Raw genomic sequence first — 15,199 nt, 5'->3', positions numbered from 1 at the left:
AATGATAAACCATATACAGTATATAAAAAAAAAATCTGCAATATACTTTACTTATTTTGTCCCCTTTTCCTGTAATTCTATTCGAAATTGTGAGCTTTCCAGTTCCGGTTAGAAATGGAAGTGCAGAACACGGTTATATTCCACACAGCCATTGGCTGCACACTCTAGTGACCTATTTATAACTGTACCTAATTGACCACAGCAGAGAAGGTGACCTACGTTACATCATGGCAGCTCCCACTGCTTTATAGACACTAAAACTTTACACTTATTTTGTCAATATTTAAACAGCTAATGAAACTTTAAAGGGCCAGTAACCCCAACAAATAAGGTTATATAATAATGCACACAGTGCAGAATTATATAACTTTAGCCTAGCGTCACGTTTCTTAAGCAGCGTATAGCAAAGATATTTAGCTACGATAATCTATTTTTCAGAACGCCGCTCCTGGTTCTACTGAGCGGGTCTGTTTTTTACCTAAGCGCATCGGGCACGCTGTCTAGTCACAGCATGCCCGATCGCGCCATTAAACTGAATGTGCTCGCTCCCGCTCGGGTATGGTAGCGAGAGCGAGCTACATTCAGTTTAATGGCGCGATCGGGCGTGCTGTGACTAGACAGCTTAGGCTTAGGTAAAAAACAGACCCGCTCAGTAGAACCAGGAGCGGCGTTCTGAAAAATAGATTATCGTAGCTAAATATCTTTGTTATACGCTGCTTAAGAAACGTGACGCTAGGCTAAAGTTATATAATTCTGCACTGTGTGCATTATTATATAACCTTATTTGGTGGGGTTACTGGCCCTTTAAAAAAATACATCTACGTTATTTTCATACTAATCTTTTCTTTGAATGCATCATTCTACCTAACATTTATTTAATTTTTTTTTTAATTTTATTTAGTTTTTTAAAGTCTCTGAGTTCTAGCTAATTATAAAAGGTAGCCTAAATCGCAACACAATACTAATATGTCAGCCAAAGAAGTAAAATGATTTATATTTATGTTACTTGCAGCCAAGGGGTAAAATTACTGCTCAGTAGTGAAAAATATGCATAATGGGATCAAGAGGGGGCAGAGCTTTTTGGGGGGCATTGTGAGACTTTACCTACCATCGTGCCCCTTCCCCAACAGATGTCCACTATTTTTGTGGAGATCAGCTGGCAACACAACATGTGGTGAAAATAAATAATAAAAATGGATTACATAATATAATATAAATTGATTTTACAATTACTTTTTAGCATACAGATAAAGGTAATCTTCTCAGTACATTTCTCAATGGTTCCCAACATGTTTTACTACAATTACTCACATTGTACACAAAGGCGTTCCATGTGCACATACAAAAGCTTTAAACCAAAACATTCTCCAATAAATGGCAATGTGAGAACATGGCTTATTCCTCCTTTACGCGTCCTGTTATCTTTATAACTAATAAAGCACGGCATATTTTAAGCACAAACCCTTGATGCTCACTGCGTGTACTGTAGCTGGCTGCTGGTTTTGGGGATCACTGCACAGCTGTCTGCCTAATCCCAGCTTTCATCACTAATCATCCTAAAAGGGAAATGAGAAAGTAGTCGCTGCATGTGCTATGGAAACAGATGTGCAGTTCCTCATTAACGGACTTAATTAAAATTCCATGTTACAAGGTACTGCATAGAAGCGTCTGTCATTTATAAACAGAGCACCATGATACGGATCGGATTCACTGTAGAGCAATAAGTTAATTAGCCCCTATATAATTTGCGCTCTCGTTAATAATTGATAATATGTAACACATGACATAATATACAGGGACGAGTCGGACGACACATTACACATTGTGAAAACCCACTGCGGTCTGTCAACTGTTTTCTTAAGATCTTCTCCGCATGTTGTTTGTCTTAGCTGCTTCATATCTGACTGGGCAGTTAAACAACAGTATATTGTAAAACGAGATTTAATTGGTTGCTTGCTCCCTGGCATCCGGAAGTGAGTTGTTTCCTTGGTTACAGTAGCGCTACCTGTGTAACCGTCTATTGGGCCTGCTGCAGCCACATACAGCGGAGGTTAGGGTACTGGGAACCGGAGGGACGCGCTAGAAGGAACGCTGGTAAGCTGTACGTGATCTTGTTTACGTGTCTAGCAACTTGTTCCGTTTTAGAATGTACCACGGGCAGTAAAGTGGTTTGAGATTCAATTACAGCGGCGTTTTGTATGTGTAATTAGCGTGTTGACAGTCGTAGATTAGGGTATCTGATTTTTTGGGGCAGTCGACTGACCCTCTAAAAATGTGTTCCTGGATGCCATGGTTTACAAATAGTATATTATTCTGGTGAATATGAAACCCGTTTTTTTCTTTTCTTTCTTGATTCAGAAAGAGCATTGCATTTTAAACATCTTTCCAATGCACTTTTATTTAATTTGCTTCATTCTCTCGATATCCTTTGTTGAAAAGCATACCTAAATAGGGACAGGAGCTGCTGATTGGTGGCTTCACATAGATGCCTCATGTTATTTGATCACTGATGTGCAATAAAGGGCAGTGGCGTCACTAGGGTTGGTGTCACCCGGTGCGGTAAGTCATGGTGTCACCCCCCCCAGAAAGCAGACACACACAAAAACACAGGCAAACACACATACACTCAGACACACTTAAAAACATACTCAGATGCACACACAAACACTCGGAAACACACAAAAACACACACACAAAAACACTGAGACACACAAAAACTCAGACACACACATACAAAATATGTAAACTGCACTGCATTAATTATGAAGCTCATGCCTAGAGCTGCTCCCTGGTTCAGCAGAGCATCAAATGAAAGATAAACAGAGCACTCTAAAATAAATCACTGAAGAAAAGGTTTAGGCGCGCAAACTATGAAAATTCTGTTCTCTGACTCTGTTCCAAGTCTGTCAGTGCACAGCCCTGGGCCGCATGTCACTGAGCAGTGAGCACAGATAGGCAGGCAGGTTTAGGCTAGCAGCGCAACTTTGCAAGCCCCACAGCACACCCACAACATTCATAGTGAAATTGGGCAGGGGAGGAGCAAAGTACAAACAAGCAAAAGCAGCCGGGAAAACTATTTGTTGAAATTGCAGCACTGGCTCAAGGGGCAAAAAAATTGTGTGTCTACAACTTCCCCAGTCCCACTAATGTTCACAAATGCCAGCCTCTAATAAAATAATCTATGCATCTCAACATTGTATTTCTTTGAATTTCAATAAAATAAAAAAAATAAAAATATTTTTTTTTGGTGTCACCCCCTGGAGGGTGTCACCCAGGTGCGGCCCGCACCCCCCCTAGTGACGCCACTATTTATGCATCAAAGTATACTTAAAAATGAAGCAAATTAGATAATAGAAGTAAATTGGAATGTTGTTTAAAACTATATTCTCTTTCTGAATCATGAAAGAAAATTTCAGAGTTTCCTGTCCCCTATTAAAGGGTCATTCAGGTCACCCAGGTCAAAATTTAAATGCATTTAGATGAATTACATAATCTTGGGGTAGCACATATTTACAGTATACTAATATCTTGACAAAATGCTGATATTAAGTAATGTCATGTTTTAGGGCTCGATTTATCAAACCCCTACGGCTGCAAGTTCTCACAAGAACTTGCTCGCCGTGATTTATCAAGCAGCGGTCACCAGACCGCTGCTTCCCTAAGCTCTTCGCCACCTCTAAACTGGCGAAATTCAATCTCCTCGGTTGAGTCCGACCGAGGAGATTGACAGCTCCTGCCCGCGCGTGATTGGCTGGGGGCGGGATTGCACGCGAGCGCAAAATTGCGCTCGTGTGCAATGCCAAATACCTGCGGGTAATTTTGCCCCGCCACAGGCGAGCTGAGGCGTACAGGGGCATGTATACGCGCCCCTGTACGCTTCAGCTATAATAAATCTAGCCCTTTAGTGTTAACATTTTACATTGCATGTGCATGTAAAGCATTAGATATACTGTTGGAAAGTGTTGTGTGCAGCTACAATTAGCGGCCTTCTAATTACTAAAAAAACAATGACAAAGCCAATGTCTGCTATTTCTGAACAAAGGGGATCCCATAGAAGCTTTTACAACTATTTTATTTATTACTGCAGTAGTTGTGTGTAAATAATTTCAGTGAGAAACCCGGTTTGTGACAAAGTGATTGTAAACTTTACCTATTTGCCGCCTATACAATTATTATTAAAATCAGGGGCACTTTCATTGATTAAATTTTTTAAGAGACTTTATTTCTTTTTTTTTTTTTTTTTTTTAATAAACAGTTTTATTGATATAAAAAGAGATTGTACAGTACATCATCGAGGTTAATCTTATCGATGGAAAATGTAAGACATAAACATAGCATTGACATGTAAGATTGTCTCCATCCTGGAACCCGGGTGAATGTTAAAGTCTCAATATCTGAAGTGTTATACCGGGTGTTGATATATTGAATGTACTAAAAAGTTTATATCGGTGTCAATCTTGAAACAAGACGAAGGACATGTACAATCAAACAGTAATAACAATTGAAACATTTGAAAAGACTCGAATAAAGCAAAATAAGACATGTAGTAGAAGCTAACTAAGATGGAAAATAAATAATAAGAATAAAATAATAAAAAAGGGAATAAACTAATATATAGTAGAATATAGTAAATATATGAGATAAAATAAAAAAAAAAAAAGTAAGATGAAATGAAAATGAAGTGCCCGTCAGCCACTTAAGGGGTCTAGTCATATACAGGTGTCTTTATATAGGGGGGTGTTTATGGTGTGCAGAAAAGTCAGTCCTCTCAGTCCTCACTCTTTTCTGGGGGAATTTTCCGTTATTTTCCTAGTAAATGCTGATCTCGGGGCTACTTATAGGGGTTCAAGTTACCTCTCGTCTGCCGCCTTCCCAAATAAATGTCATATCTGCTAGCATATGTGATTTCCTCCTTTTAGCGTAGCCATATCCCTCCATAATTAAAAGGTCTGTGACTTTGTCTGTCCAATTTCTTAGTGTCGGTGAATATGGGGTCTTCCAGTGTAGCGCTATTAGAGCTTTGGCTCCTGTCAGACCTAGCTGGAGTAATGTGAGTCTGAGCTTGCACGATAGTCTCGGTAAGTCATTCAGTAGTGCGATTCTAGGTGTTATAGATATGTCACCCCCCAGAAGTGGCTTAAGATAATTTTCCACTGAACTCCAAAGAGTCTGGACGTTTGGGCAATGCCACCACATGTGGAGGTAAGTACCCCTCGCCCCGCAACCTCTCCAGCACTGTCCTGAAGACCCAGGGTAGATAGATTGTAGTCTCACGGGAGTGAGGTACCAGCGTGATAGCACTTTGAAATTAAGTTCTAATGCCTGGGGGGAGGTGGAGGCTTTCCTTGTACGCATAAAAATGTAATGCCATTCTTCACTCTGTAAGTTTGTTTGCAATTCTATGTGCCATTGTTGTGTGTAAGAGGGAAGTTGTTGAGCCTGGTCTCCCTGGATCATTTTTTTTGCCAATGACAATGAATGTTTCGCTGTTCCCTTGATGAGACAGTAACTTTCAAATGGGGTAGGTTCCCTTAAAAAATCGTGCCTGTGCTGAGATGTGTGGACAAAGTGTGCCAGCTGAGAGTATTTTAACCAGCCGGAATAATTGCCTCCCATTATCTCTGATAAATCCTCTCTCTTTTTGAGTTTCCCTTGTGTGGTGAAATCTTTTAGTGGAGTGGTGTAACCCCAGCCTGTTATTCTCTTATACCCTTTATCTAAACCTCCTATCAATTCAGCGTTTCTCGGGATTGGGAAGAGTGGAGAGCGAACCCCTGAGATATGTTTTCTCCGTTTGATGAGTGAGTCCCAAGATTCAAATGATCTGCGATGTATTGCAAGCTCTGTGCATTGGGGCGGTCTAAGTTCTTTGGGGACCCAGCAGAGGGCACCCACCTCAGGTGTTTTGAGAATGTTTGAATCTATTGCTACCCATGCCTTAGTGTCCGCTGACCTGTGCCAGTCCGTCACTCTCTGCAAAGTCACTGCATCCAAGTAGTCTGTCACACAAGGTAGGCCCATTTCTCCCCTGTCGAGTGTCCTGTATAAGTTTTCCCTGCTCACCCTGGGTTTAATTTTCCCCCAAATAAACAGATTAATAAGTTTTTGTAAATGTGCTACGTACCACCTAGGAACTGGGATTGGGAGGGCCTGAAGTATGTACAAGACCCTGGGCAAGACCGTCATTTTAACGCATTGGATTCTCCCCCACCATGTGATCGGTTTTGATGACCATGTATTAAAATCTGTCTGCAATTTGCGTGATAGTGCCAGGTAATTCTCGTCAAAAAGTTGCTTCATGATTGGGGAGATGTAAATACCCAGATACTTTAAAGATTTTTCTTGGAGTTTTAATGGGCATATGTTACTAATGGATTGGAAGATGGAGGTGGGGAGTGATATATTTAGTATTTCTGATTTATGTTTATTGACTAGGAAGTTTGAGAATTTACCAAAAGTGTCTATTTGGTTCAATACTTCTGGGATACTAGAGAGGGGGTCGGTTAATGAGAATAGGATGTCGTCTGCGTACATTGCGATTTTAAAGTTATGGGGTCCAATAGTGATTCCTTTTATCATGTCGTTTTGCCTAATGTGCGCAGCTAGGACTTCCATGGTTAGAACAAATAGAATTGGGGAGAGGGGGCATCCCTGTCTCCTCCCGTTGCCTATATTGAAGGGATCTGAAAGTATTCCGTTCGCTTTAACGCTAGCTATTGGGTGGGAGTATAGACTAAATATACGTTGTATCATTTTGGGGCCAAATCCTTGGGAAAGTAATGTTTCTTTGAGGAAGGTCCAATTAATGCGGTCGAACGCCTTTTCGGCGTCAGTGCCTATGAGAACTGAAGGGATGTTATAATGCTTGGCATAAGAAGTAAGGGTGATTGCCCTAATGGTGTTGTCCCTAGCTTCCCTCCCTGGGACAAAGCCCACTTGATCCATGTGTATAAGGGAAAAAAGTATTCCGTTAATTCGCGTGGCCAATATCTTGCCCAGGATCTTGACATCTGTGTTCAGGAGGGATATAGGCCTATAGCTCCCTGGGTCTGTGGGGTCTTTATTTGGTTTGGGAATGACTGAGATGTGTGCCAGTAGCATGTCTTTCGAGAGAATGGGGTTGTCATCCAGGGCATTAAATAAGTGTAGTAAGTGTGGGGCCAGAATTTTCTGAAAGGACTTATAATATGCGTTAGTGAAACCATCAGGGCCTGGGCTCTTCCCTGATGGTAAGTTCGAGATGGCCTTAACTACTTCTGCAAGTGATATAGGTGCCTCTAGGGCTTCCTTTTGTGTTTGGTCTAGGGCTGGGAGGTCTGCTGCTTTGATGTAGTCCTGCATATCTGCTAGGTGTTCTGGTGTGTTTACTCGGTCTAAATTGTATAGTTTGGAGTAAAAGTTGCCAAAGTGGTCTGTGATTTGTTTGCTGTCATATATGTGCTGGTTGTCTGTTGTCACCAGTTTATCTACTTGGGATCTAGCTTTTTGGGTCCTCAGGAGTTTTGCTAACAGAGGGCCTGAACGGTTTCCCTCATAAGCATATAGCTTCCTGATGCTTAATGCCTTCCTCTGTGCTTCTTTCATTAAGATACTATTTATATTTTGTCTGACTTCAGTTAATAATGTGTATGTCTCTGTCTCTGTGTCTGAGGGCCTGTTTTTGTGTTGAAGCTCCAGGGTCCCAAGTTGTTTTGTCAAAGTGTGGATTCTTTCATTATATATTTTCCTCCTGTAAGCCGAATGTTTAATACATTCCCCCCTTAGAACTGCCTTATGAGCTTCCCACACAAGCCTAGGTTCTACCCCCTGTATGGCATTTAGTTGGAAATATTCTGTTAGTGACTTAGTGAGAGTCTCATTTATTGATGGGTCGAGAAGGAGGGAGTTGTCCAGTCTCCACAAATAAGGGGTAATCGGGTGGTTCGGCCAATTTAGGTCAATACTTATCTGTGAGTGGTCTGACCATGCGGTCGGTTGGATGTTAGAGTCTGTTGCTAAAGCTAAGTGGTTTCTGTCTATTAGCATATAGTCTATTCTTGTGTAGACTGCCCAAGGGTGAGAGTAAAAGGTATAGTTTCTTTGGGAGCTATGCTGTATGCGCCATACATCCACTAGACCCAGTTGTGTCAGGCAGTCGTAAGTCGCGTTTGGAGGTCGGGCATGGGAGAATGGCTTCCCTGAAGAGGCATCCAAGGTGGGGTCTAATATAACGTTCAGGTCTCCCCCCAGAATTAGTGTCCCTCTCTTGTTTTCACTCACTAGTTTGCCCAGTCTGTTAAAAAATTTAGCTTTGGTGTTATTGGGGGCGTAAACATTTACCAAGGTTATGGGATTGTTAAACAGCATTCCTATCAATATGAGGATCCTACCCTCTTCATCTGCTACCCTTTTTGTGAGTTCAAACTTAATATTTTTGTGTATTAGGATCCCCACTCCATTCGCTTTTCTGTCTTCAAGGGAGTTAAGGAAAACTGTTGGGTGAGTTTTGGATAGGAATTTAGGTTCTGATTGGCCCTCAAAATGAGTTTCCTGGATGAATATAATTGAGTCCCTATGTTTAGCAAAGCATTTCAGTGCCACTGAGCGTTTTGTAGGTGAGTTTAGACCTTTCACATTTTGTGATAGAATCGTTAGCGTGTTGTTAGTCATGTGTGTGTTTGAAGGTCGTGTGTGCAAGCTCTTACCCTGTACCGGGATACAACATAGGTGAATGAGAGTTCATCAGTAGAGAGGTGTTCTGGTCTGTGGTGAGGAGCAGTGGAGAAAGAGGTTGAATATGATAATTCTTCCCTTATGTGGAAGGTGTGGCTGACAGGCATGAAAAGAAAAACAAAAGAAAAATTAACATAACTGAAACAATACAATTTTTCAAAGCATCTCAACATGGTATGAAAATAGAACAAACCCACACGGAACAAGGGCATAGAAAGGGAAGGGGTGGGAAATATGGAGGAAGGAGGAGTGCGAGGAGATGAGGCGAGGACCAAAGGGGGTACAGGGACGGGATTCAGGGGAAGGAGATGGGAGGGACGAGAGAAGGGGGAAGAGGAGGAAGGAGAAGGAGAATAAGTGCCGGCCGAGGGTGAGAAAGGAAGTGAAAGCAAGAGTGGAAAGGGGAAATGAACCAGGAGTGGCCGGCTCCGTCCTAGGGGCGGGACCCCGGGTCGGGGTTGGTACTTTTTAGCAATTTAGAAGGCAAGCGTTTTGATAATTACATTTGGCTTTCATTAGATTAACTGAACTATTAGCTAGCTGCTACGACTCATTAACCCATTATGTAACATCAGAATATTGATTGATTAACTGAAACAAAGAAGGACAAGACAAAGAAAATTATGAAAATTATTGGCCTCGCACCAGCCAACATACTGATTGTCACAGTCCAGTGTTCACTTATATTAGCAAACTGTGCGAATATAACTTCAACATATTAACCCGTTAAAACAAACTCAGCCTGTAGGGTGAGTGATTGAGGTTAGTGAGCAAGTCATGACCTCAGATCCGTGTGGAAGGAGAAACTCTGGATCCATTATGCAGCAGATCAGGTTATAGCCTCATTCTCCCCATCTCCGGCAGTAGAGCTGGAGGTAGTGTTTTTCCTCTTTTTTGATACAGTTGACCAATCTTGGCGTTGTGGCCTTTGAGGGAGGGTGGATTGGTTCTTTTTACCTTGGTCTGGGTCTTTTAATGACGGGAGGGGAGGTTGTGATATTTCTAGTTGTTTGCAAAAATTGTCCAGATCTTCAGGGCTCTTGTAAGTAACAATCTTATCATCTTTCGTGACTTTTATTGCAAAAGGGAAGCCCCATCTGTACTGGATCCCAAGGTCATTTAAGTGCAGAGTCAGGTAGCGGGCCTCTTTCCGTTTTGCCAGAGTGATGTTGCTGATGTCTGCATACACCTGAATGCTATCTTCTCCGAAAAGGATCGGTGATTTCTTTCTCGCTGCCTGCAAGATCCTCTCTTTATCTGTGAATTTGTGACAGCATAAGATAATGTCTCTAGGGGGTGCCGTTTTGGAAGGTCGTGCTCTCAACGCCCTGTGGGCTCTATCCAGTACAATAGATTCTCCTGTGTTCAAGTCCAGCAGGTATTTAAATAGATTTTGGAGGTATGATGCTATCTGTGCTTGGAGAATTTGTTCCGGTACTCCTCTAATTCGGAGGTTCTGTCGCCTACCTCTGTTGTCGAGGTCCTCCATTTGTTCTTGTAACTGAACTATCGCTGCATTCTGATGTTGTACAGCCTCTTCCAAGTTATCTGAGGTCTTAGCTATATCCTCAACCTGCTCTTCTATTAACATTACTCTGTTCCCCAAGGCAGTGATTTCTTTCTTAACACCTGCTAAACCCTCCTTGATAGATTGATTAACCTGCGACATGAAGAGATTGAGGTCTTGCTTAGTGGGGAGGTTATTTATGTCAGCTCTTGTGAGTGGAGCTTTCTGAGTATCACCCCATTGCGAGTTCTCTTCCAAGCTATCAGTACTGTCTTCTGTGGCTAATGTTGGATTGGAGGGTGTTAGGCCCTCTTGTGGCTTGAAGAAAGTGTTTAACTTAGTATTTGTGGACATAGTTGGTTTGTTCAATCTGTCAGCTTTTTGTTTGCTGCGTGAGGTCATGGTGGTCTTGTGCTAAGGGGTATTGTGGTTGTGTCCTGCCCCCCTCACAGTCCACGGGGTTAGCGGGAAATGAGTCTTATGTGGCTAAAATATTGTGTAATTCAAATGCAGCCGCAATCAGTGTAGAGCACACTATGTGTGTTTATGATGATTTTGCTGCTCTCAGCGAACCTAAAGGTCAGATTGGCTATCTCATGCTGCAGATGCCGCTCCTGCGGTTTCTCTGAGAAGCGTGTAAATGCTGTATTAACCCCCACTTGTTAAATCACATTCATCTTCAGCAATAATACTGGGTCGCAAGCATGAGCATTATTTATAGGAGTCAGGGTTAGGTCATATCTCCTGTGACTATTATATGTATTTAACAGCAGCCTCTTAACTGTGTGGCCCTGATTCTAAGTAAGTCTCATAAGGGCATATATGAACAGCAGGTATACTTGCGGCTAGTGGCGGGATTGGTGGTCGATGGTGTCTTTGTTCAGCTCCGCTTGATTATCGTCTGCCTCCTGATTGAGTTATACAGCTCTGCGTGGTGTTCTGCGTTGTGTCGCTGTTAGGCTTAGCGAGCTGTTATGGTGTCGCCATTTTCTATCCTCGTGGTCTCCGTTAAGGCCGCATGTCGGAGTCTTGTTTAACGTGCCTTTGAGTGGTGCTTGTTAAGTTTCAAGGCACCGGTAGTGTTCAGGAAGTGAGTGGCACCTAGTGTTATAATTTTGATGCCTTATATAGCCCAGGGTACCCGCCGCCAGAACTCGGAGCTCCGGAGCTCTCTCAGTCAGCGGCCATGTTCTTCGTCGGCCGGCTCCGCCCCCCAAGAGACTTTATTTCTAAAATATTTACCATTTAGTGATGGTAAAAATCGTACCGTTCCTCCGCCCGCATCTTCATCCAATCGTACCGCACTCTAGCTCCATCACTAAATGGAAAATATTTTACAAATAAAGTGTCTTAAAAATATTTAAAGGGACACTGTACCCAATTTTTTTCTTTTGTAATTCAGAAAGAGCTTGCAATTTTAAGCAACTTTCTAATTTACTCCTATTATCAATTTTTCTTCGTTCTCTTTCTATCATTATTTGAAAAAGAAGGCATCTAAGCTTTTTTTTGTTTCAGTACTCTGGACAGCACTTCTTTTTATTGGTGGATGAATTTATCCACCAATCAGCAAGGACAACCCAGGTTGTTCACCAAAAATGGGCCGGCATCTAAACTTACATTCTTGCATTTCAAATAAAGATACCAAGAGAATGAAGAAAATTTGATAATAGAAGTAAATTAGAAAGTTGCTTAAAATTTCATTTCATCTGAATCACGAAAGAAAATTTTTGGGTACAGTGTCCCTTTAATCAATGAAAGTGAGCCTGAATTTAATAATAATTTTATATACTAGGCAGCAAATAGGTAAAGTTTACGATAACCTAATTTTTTTTTTTTTTAAATGATGGAATTTGGCAGCCAAATGGTGGTATGAAATATACCAAAATGGGCATAGATCAGTGCCTTGGTTTGTCTGCTTTAAAAATGTATATCGTTTTGGGGCTCAAATTTGAGAATTTGGGCAGTTCTGCTATACCAAATGAGAGTTACCCCACTGCATCATTTTAGATATAGCTGCAGATAAAAATGAACAAAAATAATAGAAAATGGGTTAAAGGAACAGTCAACACTTGAGGTAACATTATGCGATATTGAAAAATAAAAAACGAAGATTCGCCTGCACCATACCCCTTTTGCCTTGCCTACTTGCTTCTTGTAGTAATCACTGTCGATAACTTCTCTAATACGAGGTAAATATGGCAGCCTATCTCCCCCCACCGTTACGTAGCGACCTTCTTCTTCAAATGATCAGCCAATCAGAATCCAATCCTCAGTCAGAAAATGCACGCGCTTGCAATTTCCTTGCAGGAAAGCTCTCCACTATGTAAGAATCTTATCCCCTCCGCCACCTGTGAGATAGAGGAGTAAAAATATGCCTTATGTGTTTGTTCAGGGTGATCAACTGAACAGGGGGCATCATTGCACACGGACGTCCTTGTGCAATGGTACATGCGGGCAGTGGATGTACAGTGTCCACTGCCTTCTATCTCTGTGAAGGGGCAGGCAGGTTATCAAGATCGTATTGCAAGTTAATAATAATGCCCCTGGTTTTGACGCCAAAGGGGGTGCGATACGATTGGCTACAGCCTGAATTGTCATTGAACACCAAAATAGATTATTCATTACAGGCAGAGGAATGGCGCAATGTATAATATGCATGGGTAATTTATTTAAATAATTTAGAGTTTAACCCACCATGCCAATAAGTAACCTCTCAACATATCACCAACATACAAAAATTGGTAAATTTGTTTAGTGATTCAGTCAGAAGTTCTTTTCAATTTAACTTGTTTTAAATTTCTCATATTAACTTAGTTCACCACATTTAGGAGCAATAAACAATATTGAGGAGCCAGTAAATAAAATTGATATCAAAAGAAAAAAGTATATGCACTTACTGGTTTAGTAAAAATGTCAATGTATTAATACATTACAAATGTATAACCCCTTTAAGTGCAGAGAATGATATGTAGTCAACCTCTGTAGGATGTTTAGAGTTTAAGCTTTTTTACCAACAAGGAAGTCACAGTAGCACTTCAGAAGACTGCATCTCAGTCCCTAGACGAGGTACATGATACCCCTTATTTAATAGAGTGAAGTCTGCCCCTGTAAAATGCAGGTGATTGCTGTAAAAATGTATATATCCTGTGGCAGCACATAAAGCTCAGTTTTCCCTGAGGGCATGGCGGAGCGCTTAACAAAGCCTAAACCTTCCCCCGTGTGTACTAGAGGAATAAGTGATCCCTCATTTTAAAAGACAGACTACCCTTTTTCAGATGAGTCATTTGTCTCCCTAGGATTCAGCTGATCATCATTAAAACGGTGTGCCCACTATATTAAACCTAGTAGTTTTTAGTTTTGGGGAGTTGACAACTACAGAGCCCCTATCTACCTTCTTATTTATATTATGAGACCCTTCATGTGAAAGGGGGATTTGATCTTTTATTAAAACAATGGGTCACAGCCCATTCTAATTGACAGGTTATCACTGTAGTAGTGAAGATCAACCACATCATATGTACTGTACAGTGTTTGATTAGAGGGAGGAGGTTGTTATAGAGCATCTATTCCCAATAAAACATAGAGTATGACGCTCTAATTTGTAATGAAGGGTCTTATATGCCTGTCATTAGTAGGTAGTGGTGATCATCTACTTAAACGGATACTGAACCCAAATTTTTTCTTTCATGCTTCAAATTGAGCATGTAATTGTAAGCAACTTTCTAATTTACTCCTATTATCATTTCTTTTTTGTTCTCTTAGTATCTTTATTTGAAAAGGCAGGAATCTAAGCTTACAAGCCGGCCCAATTTTGGTTCAGCACCCTGTGTAGAGCTTGCTGATGGGTGGCTTCAAGGGAGCAGTGGCTTTAAAGAAGCACCTATCTCTGGAAAACGGCATAAAACACACACACACACAATATACATTTTTACATATAAATAATCAACGTTTTGATGATCAATAATTCATTTTTAACATCATTTTTCCTTAGGTTGACCAAAAGCTTCTGACACTTCTTGCCATGGGTCCTTTGTCACCTTTTTTATTTTTGCTGAAAAGAATAAAGCTACTTGTAACTCGTAAGGCCCATATTAGGCTGCAGGGTATGATGAGTGAAGGTGTTTCCATTGCCTGATATTTTTGGCTAAAACTGACCTTTCAGTACATGACCAAGCTTTGCAGGAGAGCGTTCCTCTCTGAAAGGTGCAGTTGAGAAATATATATTATATAGTTATCACCATAAAATGTATGGCTCCTTAATTTGTGATTGCACATTTAGTGGCACTGTCCCATTAAACAAAACGTAAAAAGTACAAGGGTGTTATGTTTCTTCAGTCTTTGTTACATCTTCTCCTGCTTAATTTACATTCTTAAACACGGGCTGACAAAATGCAGGAGTGCAGATGCGTCAGCCTGTACGTTACTATAGAACATACTGTACACCTGTGTTGTTTTTATGACACTTTGTTTAGTTTTGCCTACAGTTATGTTGTATGACGTTTCATTCTATGGAACTATCAAAGTCTCAGCATAAATTTAAAAGCACAATGTATAATTATTCCAGAAAGCTCTCTACTCAGAGCTACATCATCAGAAGATAGCTTAATGTTCACATGACTGGATATCATCTTTTTTCTGTTATTATTTATTCTGATGCTCATTTCCAGGAATGGATAGATCATCAGAGCTTGTTTGTCAGTTTTTGTGTAGTGCTTCTATATTACTTTATTAATCCTAGCGGCTATAGGCACTAATGTAGCAGGATAAATTACGCTTATATGTACATTTCAGTATGCTTGTTTACTGTTAATGATTTTTAATGTAGCCTTGTCTAAATCTAACATACTTGGATCAGTGCTTTCCATGCACTCTTAGTTTTGCCAACCGTTAGCAATTTCTGTATTAATAGCTATTTGGTGTCTTATGTTTTGTTGTTGCTTATTTTCATTAAAGGGACAGTCAAGTCCAAAAAAAACTTTC

The 15,199-nt window shown here is 40.8% G+C and overlaps 1 protein-coding gene across 3 annotated transcripts in view; it reads left to right on the top strand.

Annotated features, from left to right (window-relative positions):
• Positions 1–2,012: 2,012 nt before the first annotated feature.
• The window catches only part of ARMC9 (armadillo repeat containing 9), a 935,599-nt gene continuing 922,412 nt past the window's right edge, over positions 2,013–15,199 (top strand). For 2 of the 3 annotated variants that reach the window (XM_053710306.1, XM_053710304.1), the window contains exon 1: positions 2,013–2,094. The gene's annotated coding sequence lies outside the window, so the exon portion shown is untranslated. Of the gene's footprint in view, positions 2,102–15,199 lie in introns of all 3 variants that reach the window. The other variant, XM_053710305.1, reaches the window with a different exon arrangement.

This window comes from Bombina bombina, chromosome 4, assembly GCF_027579735.1.
Source record: "Bombina bombina isolate aBomBom1 chromosome 4, aBomBom1.pri, whole genome shotgun sequence".
Taxonomy (NCBI): domain Eukaryota; kingdom Metazoa; phylum Chordata; class Amphibia; order Anura; family Bombinatoridae; genus Bombina; species Bombina bombina.
This window is presented reverse-complemented; position numbering and strand designations above follow the sequence as displayed.